Source organism: Emys orbicularis, chromosome 1 (assembly GCF_028017835.1).
Source record: "Emys orbicularis isolate rEmyOrb1 chromosome 1, rEmyOrb1.hap1, whole genome shotgun sequence".
NCBI classification, from domain to species: Eukaryota; Metazoa; Chordata; order Testudines; family Emydidae; genus Emys; species Emys orbicularis.
Window position 1 is genome coordinate 345,235,479 of NC_088683.1, and position 14,127 is coordinate 345,249,605.

Here is a 14,127-nt window from a genome sequence, read left to right on the forward strand (position 1 = left end):
ATTTATGGTGGCCTTTAACCTTAGTCTCATCTCAAGTTCTTTCTACCTATGGAATGCTCTCTGGTGATTTGCTGCCTTCTCATGGCATGCCAGGTTTCTAGTCAGATTTTCCAGTCCTTTGTTCCTGTCCAACTCAATGTGGCTGGAACATTAGACTGGAAGAGTTTGCAACAAAAACAGTATGCAGCATTCTGGGTTTTTGAGTACATAAGCCATGGCCTCTCCACTTTGTCACCATTGGGGATTTCACGCCAGTAATGTGTTGGATGGAAACTTCTATTTTCATTGTCTTTGGGGAACATGAAGTTTTTCACTTGCTGTGGCCCATGCAGTACAAGGAAGTCCCTCAGGCTACTGCTCAAGTGGGTCCACAGTCCTGGATCATCTAGACTTAAGGAACTAAACTCAGCAGCAGCTCTTTCTTGCGCCTCCACCACACACTTCTCCGATCTACACTTTTCTTCAGGAATGTGCATGGTTACATCCATTTGAGATGGAGATATGGATGCTGCAGTAGCTGCCAGGTCACCTGCACTCTGACTAACTTGAAGATCAGGCATCCCCTCACCACTCACATCCTCACTGGGGCCGGAAGGCTCACCGTGAACATTTGTGCCTATGTATCTCAGGAGACCTCCTTCCTGCTTAGATAGAAAAGCTTCCTTTGTTTTCTTTTTTTTTCTGAATGCTGCCCCAGAGGGGCGTTTTCTTCTTTCACTCATGACTGCTGTTCTGTGCCAGCTATAGTGGCTCTCAACACTCAATTGAAGGGAACAAATAAGCAGGCTGGTAGCAGGGCCTGAGTGAGGGAAGATATCAGCGTCTTAAGGGCCTAACTGGCTCCTACTACTTCAGTTGACTGCCTGTTCTCCTCAAGAGGGTTCAGGGAAGCGGCAGGAAACAGGAAGCTCCATGAGAAGCTGGTGTTAATCAGTCCAGGTTCCTGAGGGTGCTAGAGAGGTACATAAGAGGCTCCTCCTCCTCTCTCTCCCTGCAGCTCCTGCTGCTTTCTGTTATTCCCTCTCACCTTTTCACCTGCCTGCCATGTCTCTTGTGCCTTCCTTCCTCCAGCACAGCGCTCCACCATCTCTGTGCATCTAGAGCAGAGAGAATACATATGTACCAGCAGCAGACACAATTTTCTCCACTCTGGGTCCTAGTGGCACCCCCCCACAGTCTAGCACCTGAGGCGGCCGCCTCAGTTCGCCTCATGGTAAGGTCAGCCCTGCTTGTGAGTCACCAAGAGTGGAATGCACGTGTGTAATCACTCAAAAGAACAACAGTTGTTAACCTGTTTAGTACTGTTGTTTGAGACGTTGCACATGTCCATTCCATGACCTGCCCACCTGTCCCCTCTGTATCAGAGTTTTTCCAGCAGAAAGGAACTGGGGGGAGATCAGGTGGGCTCCACCCTTCATACCGGCAGCAGAGGATGCTTGATCTTCATCAACAGGTACCCAGAGGGAAAAATTTCCAACAGCTGTGTTTAGGGCGTGCACACGCCCAGAGTAGAAAGGAAATGTGCAGCATATCTCAAAGAACAACAGTTACTGAACAGGTTAGTAACAGTTTTTGACCAGAAAAGTAAAGACATCCCATTAACTTAGGGGTATATAAAACATTTTAAAATTAACATTTTCTACTTGGCTCTTCAGTATAAATGACCATTCTGCATGATGATTCCCTCCACTGCGTGCAGAGACACCAATGGAACCAGGAAGATGGCAGGAGACATACTGCCAGTTTACAGGGGTGTTGTCGGGAGTTGGCCAGGAAGAGGAAGAAGTTGCTAAACCAGCCATATGCTGCAGGCAGAAGGTACCATGTCCTCCTCACAAACTACTTAAAAATCTATATTTGAAAAATTATTCCATGTTTAAATATCAAAATTACAGCCACTGTTATTCAAACGTGAATCTCAGCATAGCCATACCTTTTACTTACATAACTTTAGGCTAAAAATATTTTAATTATTTTAGGACAGCTTTTGGCTTTGATAAACATATTGTAAAGCATCAAAGTTATGGTGACTTTACTGCAAATATCATTTTGGTATAAAATGTTCCATAACCTAACAGCCTATATTTTTTTTTCTAGAGAAACTGCAGTCATGTATTTGTTCAAAAACAAAATGAGCCTTTCTGCTTTCAGGAGTTTCCTGTGTAGAGACTTTTTTATAGCATCTAATGCTTTTTAAATAAATGGAATGTTTTTTAATCAAATGATATTGTGCTTAATGGAGAAAACATTTTAACCAAAACTCTACATGTCCTTCATTAAATTTCCTTTATGCCCACTTTTGTGACAGTAATTAACATTAAGGGCACCCACTAATGAAAATTACCTATAGTAAAAGCACTTGGTTCAGAATTATTCTTTAATGATAATGGCACAAATTAATAGGATGTCAGCACTTGCATTATGAACTGCTGGCTTCAAAGAGTTTATAAATTGCAATGAAACACTCATTCCAGCCTGATAGCTGCAGTATTAACCATTTAGGGAGGAGTGATATTAATATGCTGTGCAAACAAAAAAGCTATAACCAGTGGAATAATTTATCCGGAGTTGTGGTGGATTCTCCATCACTGACAGTTTTAAAATCAAGATTGAATGGCTTTCTAACAGCTATGCTGTAGGAATTATTCTGGGGAAGTTCTATGGCCTGTGTTAGGAGGTTGGACTAGATGATCACAATGGTCCCTTCTGGCCTTGGAATCTATGAATCTATTTCCAAACTTTAAGTGGCAAGGATTTTCAAACATAATTACAGAAAGATACAATGGAGTCTGAGATAATGTGCCAACGTTCAAGGTTAATACAGTAGAATGTAACTGCTCCAGAAGGAATAGTCTAAAGTTTAAAAAAAACAAAAACTTCAATCATATATTGTCAGGTTTACAAAACTATTAATAAAACTAAAACTCTTCCCTAGCTTGTTTTATGTAGCTATATAGCACTGCCACACTTAAATGCATTGCACATGCACCTTTTAATGTAATGATGCTACGTTTTTATGTATGACCATAGGAGCACTGAAGTGGGGATGAGAAGGAGTCTGACATCCCACTCGAAGAAAGGAAATCCTGTCCAAATGTAAGCCTGCTCCATTGTGCTTAGGAATTGCAAATATCTCTAGACAATAAAAAAAATCTGACCTACCTTAAATGTAGACACAGTGAATTAAAGTGACCATATAATTGATGTCCTTTCCTTTGTTATCATTTCCTCCTCTTTTAGTCTTGTTATATTTTAGATTGTGAGCTCTTTGGGCAGGGAATCCAGCTATTGTGTATTTTAAGTATCAGGCATACCTAATGCTATATAGAATCATAGAATATCAGGGTTGGAAGGGACCTCAAGAGGTCATCTAGTCCAACCCCCTGCTCAAAGCAGGACCAACCCCCAACTAAATCATCCCAGCCAGGGCTTTGTCAAGACTGACCTTAAAAACCTCTAAGGAAGGAGATTCCACCACTTCCCTAGGTAACCCATTCCAATGCTTCACCAACCTCTTGGTGAAAAAGTTTTTCCTAATATCCAACCTAAACCTCCCCCACTGCAACTTGAGACCATTACTCCTTGTTCTGTCATCTACTACCAGTGAGAACAGTCTAGATCCATCCTCTTTGGAACCCCCTTTCAGGTAGTTGAAAGCAGCAATCAAATCCCCCCTCATTCTTCTCTTCTGCAGACTAAACAATCCCAGTTCCCTCAGCCTCTCCTCATAAGTCATGTGTTCCAGCCCCCTAATCATTTGTGTTACCCTCCGCTGGACTCTTTCCAATTTTTCCACATCCTTCTTGTAGTGTGAGGCCCAAAACTGGACACAGCACTCCAGATGAGGCCTCACCAATGTCGAATAGAGGGGAATGATCACGTCCCTTGATATGTATAAGTAGGGGCATTGCCAGCAGCCCAAAATGCCATTAGCCTTCTTGGCATCAAGGGCACACTGTTGACTCATATCCAGCTTCTCGTCCATTGTAACCCCTAGGTCCTTTTCTGCAGTACCACTCCCTAGCCATTCAGTCCCTAATCTGTAGCAGTGCATGGGATTCTTCCGTCCTGAGTGCAGGACTCTGCACTTGTCCTTGTTGAACCTCATCAGGTTTCTTTTGGCCCAATCCTCTAATTTGTCTACGTCCTTCTGTATCCTATCCCTACCCTCCAGCGTATCTACCACTCCTCCCAGTTTAGTGTCATCTGCAAACTTGCGGAGAGTGCAGTCCATGCCATCCTCCAGATCATTAATGAAGATATTAAACAAAACCGGCCCCAGGACCGACCCTTGGGGCACTCCGTTTGACCGGCTGCCAACTAGACATGGAGCCATTGATCACTACCAGTTGAGCCCAACAATCTAGCCAGCTTTCTATCCAGCTTATAGTCCATTCATCCAGCCCATACTTCTTTAACTTTCTGGCAAGAATACTGTGGGAGACCGTATCAAAAGCTTTGCTAAAGTCAAGGAATAACACATTCACTGCTTTCTCCTCATTCACAGAGCCAGTTATCTCATCATAGAAGGCAATTAGGTTAGTCAGGCATGACTTGCCCTTGGTGAATCCATGCTGACTGGTCCTGATCACTTTCCTCTCCTCTAAGTGCTTCAGAATTGATTCCTTGAGGACCTGCTCCATGATTTTTCCAGGGACTGAGGTGAGGCTGACTGGCCTGTAGTTCCCCAGATCCTCCTTCTTCCCTTTTTTAAAGATGGGCACTACATTAGCCTTTTTTCAGTCATCCGGATTTTATTATTCAACATTTATATTGACAGCGTGCCTGAAGGCCTCACCCAGGTAGGGTCCATTGTGCTAGGTAGAGTACAAACATACAGTTCACTGCTCAAAAACTTCATTAATACAAAGTGAAGGTTGGAGCCAGTACCTCATACCCTCAGTGTTCTGCAAGGGTATTAATTGGAAAACACAGACTAAAGGTACACAACAGCAACTTTCACTTTGCCATCTGGAGTTGGCAAGAGCCACTGAAAATGTACTAAAGGATTATTCGGTCAGGACTATGCTATAGTAAACAGACATGAGGAATGCTGAAGTACATATGCCATTGTGTGTGGTATGTTGTCCACAGAATTATATTCTCTCGTTCATCTGTATGCCTTCCCTATGCTAGGGCCAGATGTATTGACTGGTGCAGGGATTGTTTGGAGCAGGTTGCCATAGCTCATAGGTACATGGACCTGTCGTTTCTGTGCTGAATTACACGAGTTGCACAAGTTGAGGAGCAAACAGTCTTTTCTTGCCATGGGGATTTGTACACTCTGGTACAATAGTGCACTGTGAGATAGAAGTGCAGGTCACACTTCAGAGGGAATCTTTAGGACAAGGGTTAAGGAGCGATAACATCTGGCAACACTAAGGGCCTGTTTACCCTTACAGTGCTGCAGCGGCACTGCTTAGTGAAGATGCTACCTATGCCTGTCAGCATAGATACTCCACCTCCCCGAGCGCTGTCTACGCCGGCGCTTATGTCAGTTATAACTGTGTCGCCCAGGCAGGGGTGTGGAAATTCCCTGGGCAACGTAGTTATACCAACATAAGATGGTAGTGAAGACTAAGCCTCAGGCAGTTTGTGTAAAGTACATCAAGTGGTTGAGTACAGACCAGGCATAGCCAGCTGCTGTTCACTAAGCATGCTCCAAGGACAACTTCTGCCAGTTTCTCCAACCATACCCATCTGGTGTGACATCGCAGTACACTGACAGAGTTCTGGGATGTCTGTTGGAGTGGGTTGGGGAGTGACTCAACATGCCTGTCTACACTGCAAGTGAAGGTATTATAGTAGCACGGATAGGCGTACCTGTGCTAGCTTTGATCTAACTCGCATGTGTGACAGCAGTGAAGATGTGGCAGCACAGGGTAGCAACCTGAGTACAATCATGTCAAGGAGCCTGGATATGTATGTGGGTTACTAGCCCATGCCATGTATTCACTACTATGGTTAGCTATGCCAGCTAGATTCAAGCTAGAAAAGTAAGTCTACACATGCTACAGTCACACCTTTTGTTTGCAGTGTAGACATACCCAAAGAAGCTGGAGTTAAAGCTGAGGTTTAGGACTAATGTGTTCATTAACATTATAAAAATCACAAATTTTTTATGTCAATTCAATGGGATCTGTATACCCAAAACCCTTGCTCATACAACCTCAGATTTTAGACTACTAACCCTACCCAGCTCCCCATGAGGCACAGCAATATCCAAGCCAATCTGAGTTGGCATATGGATTTTAGAACAATTAACAAATATAAAAAACCAGCTGTTAAGATTGAAATTAGTTGACTATTTAACTACAGTGATGTTACCCAATAATAAAGGACAGTCCCTGCTCCTAAGAGCTGATGGTCTAAAAGACAAGATAGATTTTTATCCAGGCCGTAGTTATCACAGGTCTCCATTTGCCTAGCCGTTATCAGGATGTGCTTTATTGGATGCGTTAGGGAAGAGTGGAGATGTGGGCAGCAACTTGGAAGACAAGGTTGGTGGCTTACAGATTTTGATCTGGAGTGTTTCCAACTCATAAGGGGTGGCATAGGAGAAAGCACTTGTCAGAGAAGTAGGCAATGGAGGTTGAATATATAACAACTGGTTGAGTGGGTAATTTGAATGTCCTCATTTGTGGGTCTTCTCAAAGTTGCAATAGATTGGGTGGGTGGAACGGATAGGCATTTCACTTTAAAGTGTGTCACTGCTGCTCAATCAATTGGCAAGTGGAGTATTGCTGAAGTGTAACTTTGGGTGCTCCCACACCCCCTACTACTAGCCTGAGGAGCAAGGGACTGAGATCTGGACATGAACTCTTTTGCCACACACAGACAGCTCCCATGTCAATCTTCAACATTATTTGAAAGTTTCCCAGTAGAGTTATATTGCTCATCAGGATTGGTCATTCTGAACCTTGTAAGTGGCGGGAGGCTGACATTGTACAAATTGTGATGAGCACTACACCTAAGAGTTTGATTATGTACAAGTGAAATGGGTCTGATGGTTTTATCTATGGTGAACATGTCTCTGCTTCTGTTTGGGACAACTACCAGAGCATCCATGAATGTTGTTCCAGTCTTTGAAAAGAAGAGTGCTAACAGCCGCAAACCGACAAATATGCATAGAGCAACGTAGCAAACCAAAAGCTCCCCCCTCAAGTTGCTACACCATTATTATTTGTGCTAGTGGCCAGGATGTGCTAGAAACATTCCATGAGTATAATTGACAGTAAATGTGGGCAAATTAAGTTTTCATCTGCTTCTCATATGAGGGAATATGAAGTTGAGTTTAGGTTGGTTTACCCAATTGTTTTTACCACTACACTACTGTACTCTTCATCTGTACCAGAAGGAATGTTCCTGCCCTGAGGAGCTCACAATCTAACAATGGACAAATAGGTGGACAGAAGTCAAGGAAGGGGAGCAACAAAAGTGGCTTATTATACAATCAAGACTGTATAAGGCAGCTGTAATGGGGTTTGCACCCACCTCTCATGAGTGCCCCCTTCTGATTGGGCTTGCCTCTGTTCTTTAGGTCTGGAGACCCCTTTCAGTGGTTCTCAGGCGGGTTTTCAGTGACTCGGCCGAGTCACACTGTCTGCACATTAGCCAGCACAAACCCCTTCCGGGATATACAGGCCACATAGGCCTATCTCAGTACCTCTCTGGTAGTGTCTCTCTCTAAGCTCTCCCTTGAGCTTTAGTCTTTAAGTAGTCTAGCCGTAGTATGGGGCTGTATCCCCAGGGCTTCCTCCCTAGCAACACTATCTTTACATAGCCCTCTCCAGGCTCAGTCCTTACTCAGTCCCTAGCAGCCAGCCAGGAGCCTCTCGCTTCCCCAGTCCCTGCCAGCAGACTTAGCTGTCCGTAGCCCTGCTGCTCTTTCAGGCAGCCAGGCCTGCAGTCCATTCTTCTCCTGCTCCATGCAGCAACTAACTAGTACACTGTTCTGCAGCTCCTTTTATATGGCCCTCCTGGGCCCTGATTGGCTGCTTCCCCTGCAGCCACTCTAGCCTGCTTGGAGGACCTCTCCACTGCTCCTGGGATGGGTGTGGCATAACCCTGAGGCCTCCAGCAGGGGGCCTTTGGGCCTAGTCCACCCATTCACACATGAAATGGATTTTTGAGGACCTAAAAGTGGAAAGTGCAGGGTCCATGTCTATGCTCAGTGTCTTGTTTATAATCATAAGACTCACTCTCTCCTTTCTTCTTCTCCACTCAGCCCTGGTCTACACTATGAGTTTAGGTCGAATTTAGCAGCATTAGATTGATTTAACCCTGCACCCGTCCACACGACAAAGCCATTTTTGTCGACTTAAAGGGCTCTTAAAATCGATTTCTGTACTCCTCCCCGACGAGGGGATTAGCGCTGAAATCGACCCTGCTGGGTCGAATTTGGCGTAGTGTGGATGCAATTCGACTATACTGGCCTCTGGGAGCTATCCCAGAGTGCTCCATTGTGACCGCTCTGGACAACTCAGATGCACTGGCTAGGTAAACAGGAAAAGCCCCGCGAACTTTTGAATTTCATTTCCTGTTTGGCCAGCATGGCGAGCTGATCACCACAGGTGACCATGCAGAACTCATCAGCACAGGTGACCATGGAGTCCCAGAATCACAAAAGAGCTCCAGCATGGACCGAACGGGAGGTACTGCATCTGATCGCTATGGGGAGATGAATCCGTGCTATCCAAACTCCGTTCCAAAAGACGAAATGCTGGAATATTTGAAAAAAGCTCCAAGGGCATGAAGGACAGAGGTTATAACAGGGACCCGCAACAGTGCCGCGTGAAACTTAAGGAGCTCAGGCAAGCCTACCAAAGAACCAGAGAGGCAAACGGCTGCTCCGAGCCCCAGACATGCCGCTTCTATGATGAGCTGCATGCCATTCTAGGGGATGCCCCTACAACTACCCCACCCCTGTGCTTCCGTCCTCCCCCACCCCTCCCGGGCTACCTTGGCAGTTATCCCCCCATTTGTGTGACGAATAAAGAATGCATGAATTTGAAACAACAATGATGACTATTGCCTCTGCAAGCGGAGATCAAAGGGGGGAGGGGAGGGCGGTTGGCTTACAGTGAAGTACAGTGAACCCAGGGGGCGGGTTTTTATCAAGGAGAAACAAACAGAACTTTCATACCATAGCCTGGCCAGTCATTAAACTGTTTTTCAAAGCTTCTCTGATGCACAGCGCGCCCTGCTGTGCTCTTCTAACTGCCCTGGTGTCTGGCTGCACGTAATCAGCAGCCAGGTGATTTGCCTCAACCTCCCACCCCGCCATAAAAATCTCCCCCTTACTCTCACAGATATTGTGGAGCACACAGCAAGCAGTAATAACGATGGGAATATTGGTTTCGCTGAGGTCTAACCGAGTCAGTAAACTGCGCCAGCGAGCTTTTAAATGTCCAAAGGCACATTCTACCACCATTATGCACTTGCTCAGCCTATAGTTAAACTGCTCCTTACTACTGTCCAGGCTTCATGAGCAATGGGAGCAAGGGGTAGGCTTGGGTAGGTGCGACCATGTGGTGCTGCCGACTGGGAGAGCAGCCTGAGGCAGAAGCCTCCAGCTGGCATGATATTCCAGGCAGGACTGAATCTCCATTAGACGAAACTTAAAGAAGAGAATGACCTGGAGTCATTCCCATTTTTGTCCAGGCGCCCCCGACCGACCTCACCAAGGCCGGCCAGGAGCACCCATGTCTACCCAGGCGCCCCCGACCAACCTAACCGAGCTCGGCCAGGAGCACCCACGGGACAACGACGACGGTTAGCAGTTGTATTGCACTGTCTGCCGTCCGCAAGGCAAGGCAAGGCAAGGGGATGCTGCTGTGTAGCACTGCAGTACCGCGTCTGCCAGCAGCACCCAGGAGACATACGGTGACAGTGAGCTGAGCGGGCTCCATGCTTGCTGTGGTATGTCGTCTGCATGGGTAACCCAGGAAAAAAGGCAAGAAACAATTTTTTGCCGTTGCTTTCACAGAGGGAGGGAGGGGGGCCTGATGACATGTACCCAGAACCACCCGTGACAATGTTTTTGCCCCATCAGGCATTGGGAGCTCAACCCAGAATTCCAATGGGCGGTGGAGACTGCGGGAACTGTGGGATAGCTACCACAGTGCAACGCTAGCCTCGGTACTGTGGACGCACACCGCCGACTTAATGTGCTTCGTGGGGACACACACAATCAACTGTATCAAATCGATTTCTAAAACATTGACTTCTATTAAATTGACCTAATTTCGTAATGTAGACATACCCTCAGTGAAAAGCATTCTGATTTAAATATTAGAAAACCAAGTTAATTAGAGTGGGTTTTAACATCAAGAATGAATGAGACAAAATCATCAGTGTTGTAATCCACTGAAGCACCAGGAATTACACCAGGATCAATTTGAACTATTATTGTTTCTTCCAAAGCCATTCAAAATCGTTGACTGACATCCATCCATCCTTGTGTTAGAAATATGCTAGTTTTGACTGTCACCAACTCTCAGATAACACACAGGCTTCAACATCAGACTTTTTTCCTTGGGGCACTAGTAGCTGGTGGCAATTCTTTCCTACCCTGACAATCTGCTGCCTACAGATTAAGGAAAGGGGGGTTATATCCGGATCCACAGTTCAAGGGCTGTGCTCAGGTTTCACTCTAAAAATATGGCCTAGTTTAGAGATGATGAAAATGGCTGCATAAATAACACATCAGTAGGTCATTGTAACTAAGTGTGACTTTATACGCCTATAGGGCAGAAGGAGCCGGTGCAAGCAAGAAAAGCATCTCTCAGTAGGATATCAGATAAAAGAGAGGGAGCCTGTTCTTGCTGACAGCCTCCTGTGAGCTGCTTTTCCCACTACTCTCTCTTTTTCTGAGCTGTGTTTATTTAGAAGTATATAACTCCTCTCTGAAACACCACACAATAGATTCAGAAATAATTAGCCAAACCCTGCAAGAGAAATAATGAACTATCTAATAATGAATTAGATTATTCGTTAAGGTGCCCAGAAAACCTATAGTTTTCAACCCTCACCCAGGAAAGAGATGAGCCTTAGACTGTGGCCTGATGGTCAATGAATTCAGTCTCTCACAGCCCACAGGAAACATTTTAATGTAGAGAATTCATCCTGAGGAAAATCCCCTGCCAACAACCCCCCCCCTTTTTTAAACCAGAGGATTAATAGGTTAGCAACCTACCTCCATGGATCAGCACTGGCAGTAGCAGGTACAGACACAGGCTGTGTGGTACATAGGTACAAAACCATTTAGGACATGTAAGTTGCACCTGTTTAAACTGACTTACTGATGTAACTCACACTGCCTCTGTATGTGGCTTCAAACCTGATTTCTTACTAGATTTACTGTTCTGTCGCTCCACTACTTTGATGGAGCTACTTTTGATTCTCACCTGTGTGAGATAGGAATGGTTTTAGGGTTAAGATGCAGTGGATTAATCATTGGTGAAATTCCTAGAGGCTTCTGTGAAGTTGATCCAAGAATAAATTATTGCCCAATGGCTGAATGTGTTACCACTTACTAGCTATTGCTCTGTGGGAGACCGATATCGCTTTGATAAGGCTCAAAAGATGCAGAAGTATTAGCAGCAAAGAGTTCAATAATGAAATGCTCCCACTTAATTTAAGTATTGTGTCTCATAGTTAAGGGGATCAGCCAGAAAAATTGATCTGAATAAACTAAAGATGTAAATTTGAAGTGATTTAGTGAAATCTCTGCAAGCTGCGTGGAAACTTCTTAAAGACACCATAATAGAGGCTCAACTTAAATGTATACCACAAATTAAAAAACGTAGTAAGAGAACCAAAAAAGTGGCACCGTGGCTAAACAACAAAGTAAAAGAAGCAGTGAGAGACAAAAAAGGCATCTTTTAAAAAGTGGAAATTAAATCCGAGTGAGGAAAATAGAAAGGAGCATAAACCCTGGCAAAGTGTAAAAATATAATTAGGAAGGCCAAAAAAGAATTTGAAGAACAGCTAGCCAAAGACTCAAAAAGTAATATCAATTTTTTTTTTTAAGTACATCAGAAGCAGGAAGCCTGCAAAACAACCAGTGGGGCCACTGGATGATCGAAATGCTAAAGGAGCACTCAGGGATGATAAGGCCATTGCAGAGAAACTAAATGAATTCTTTGCATCGGTCCCCATGGCTGAGGATGTGAGGGAGATTCCCAAACCTGAGCCATTCTTTTTAGATGACAAATCTGAGGAACTGTCCGAGATTGAGGTGTCATTAAAGGAGGTTTTGGAACAAATTGATAAACTATACAGTAATAAGTCACCAGGACCAGATGGTATTCACCCAAGAGTTCTGAAGAACTATCATTTAAATCAACTTCTGTACCAAATGACTGGAGGATAGCTAATGTGATGTCAATTTTTTTAAAAGGGCTCCATGAGTGATCCCAGCAATTACAGGCTGGTAAGCCTGACTTCAGTACTGGGCAAACTGATTGAAACTGTAGGAAAGAATGAAATTGTCAGACATATAAGATGATCATAATTTGTTGGGGAAGAGTCAACATGTTTTTTTGTAAAGGGAAATCATGCCTCACCAATCTACTAGAATTCTTTGAGGGGGTCAACAAGCATGTGGACAAGGGGGATCCAGTGGATATAGTGTACTTAGATTTTCAGAAAGCCTTTGACAAGGTCCCTCACCAAAGGCTCTTAAGCAAAGTAAGCTGTCATGGGATAAGAGGGAAGGTTCTCTAATGGATTGGTAAAAGATAGGAAACAAAGGGTAGGAATAAATGGTCAGTTTTCAGAATGGAGAGAGGTAAATAGTGGTGTCCCCCAGGGGTCTGTACTAGGATCAGTCCTATTCAACATATTCATAAATGATCTGGAAAAAGGGATACACCATGAGGTGGCAAAATTTTGTGGATGATACAAAACTACTCAAGATAGTTAAGTCCCAAGCAAACTGCAAAGAGCTACAAAAGGATCGCACAAAACTGGGTGACTAGGCAACAAAATGGCAGATGAAATTCAACATTGATAAATGCAAAGTAATTCACATTGGAAAACATAATCCCAACTATACATATAAAATGATGTAGTCTAAATTAGCTGTTACCACTCAAGAAGGAGATCTTGGAGTCATTGTGGATAGTTCTCTGAGAACATCCACTCAATGTGCAGCGGCAGTGAAAAAAAAAGCGCACAGAATGTAAGGAATCATTAACAAAGGGATAGATAAGAAGACAGAAAATATCATGTTGCCTCTATATAAATCCATGGTTCGCCCACATCTTGAATACTGCTTGCAGATGTGGTCACCCCATCTCAAAAAAGATATATTGGAATTGGAAAAGGTTCAGAAAAGGACAACAAAAATTATTAGGGGTATGGAATGGCTGCCATATGAGGAGAGATTAATAAGACTGGGGCTTTTCAGCTTGGAAAAGAGATGACTAAGGAGGGACATGATAGAGGTCTATAAAATCATGACTGGTGTAGAGAAAGTAAATAAGGAAGTGTTATTTACTCCTTCTCATAAAAAGGAAGTATTTTTTCACACAACATGCAGTCAACCTGTGGAACTCCTTGCCAGAGGATGTTGTGAAGGCCAAGACTATAACAGGGTTAAAAAAAGAACTAAAGTTCATGGAGGATAGGTCCATTAATGGCTATTAGCCAGGACCGTCAGGGATGGTGCCCTAGCCTCTGTTTGCCAGAAGCTGGGAATGGGCGACAGCGGTCACTCGATGATTACCTGTTCTGTTCATTCCCTCTGTGGCACCTGGCATTGGCCATTGTTGTATGACAGGATACTGGGCTAGATGGACCTTTGGTCTGACCCGCTATAGCCGTTCTTATGTTCTTAACTGCATTAAACCCTTGTGTGAACACACTCATTCAAGATAGGTCAGTCTCTAACCTGGTTCAAGCTATGGTCTCTCTTGTAAGGCTGAGAATACAGATGGCAATTAAAAGTTAGTTTTGCTAGAAATTTTTCTTATGTTGACACCTGTCCCCTAGGATCTGGACAAAAGCCACTAAAATAGCCACTAAATGGTTGATCACTGTTAACCTGGGCTGGATTTGAACCTGCCTTTTAGCATCCCCACCCACCCCATTAATAGTAAGGCTTTTTTCCTCCTGGTTTCC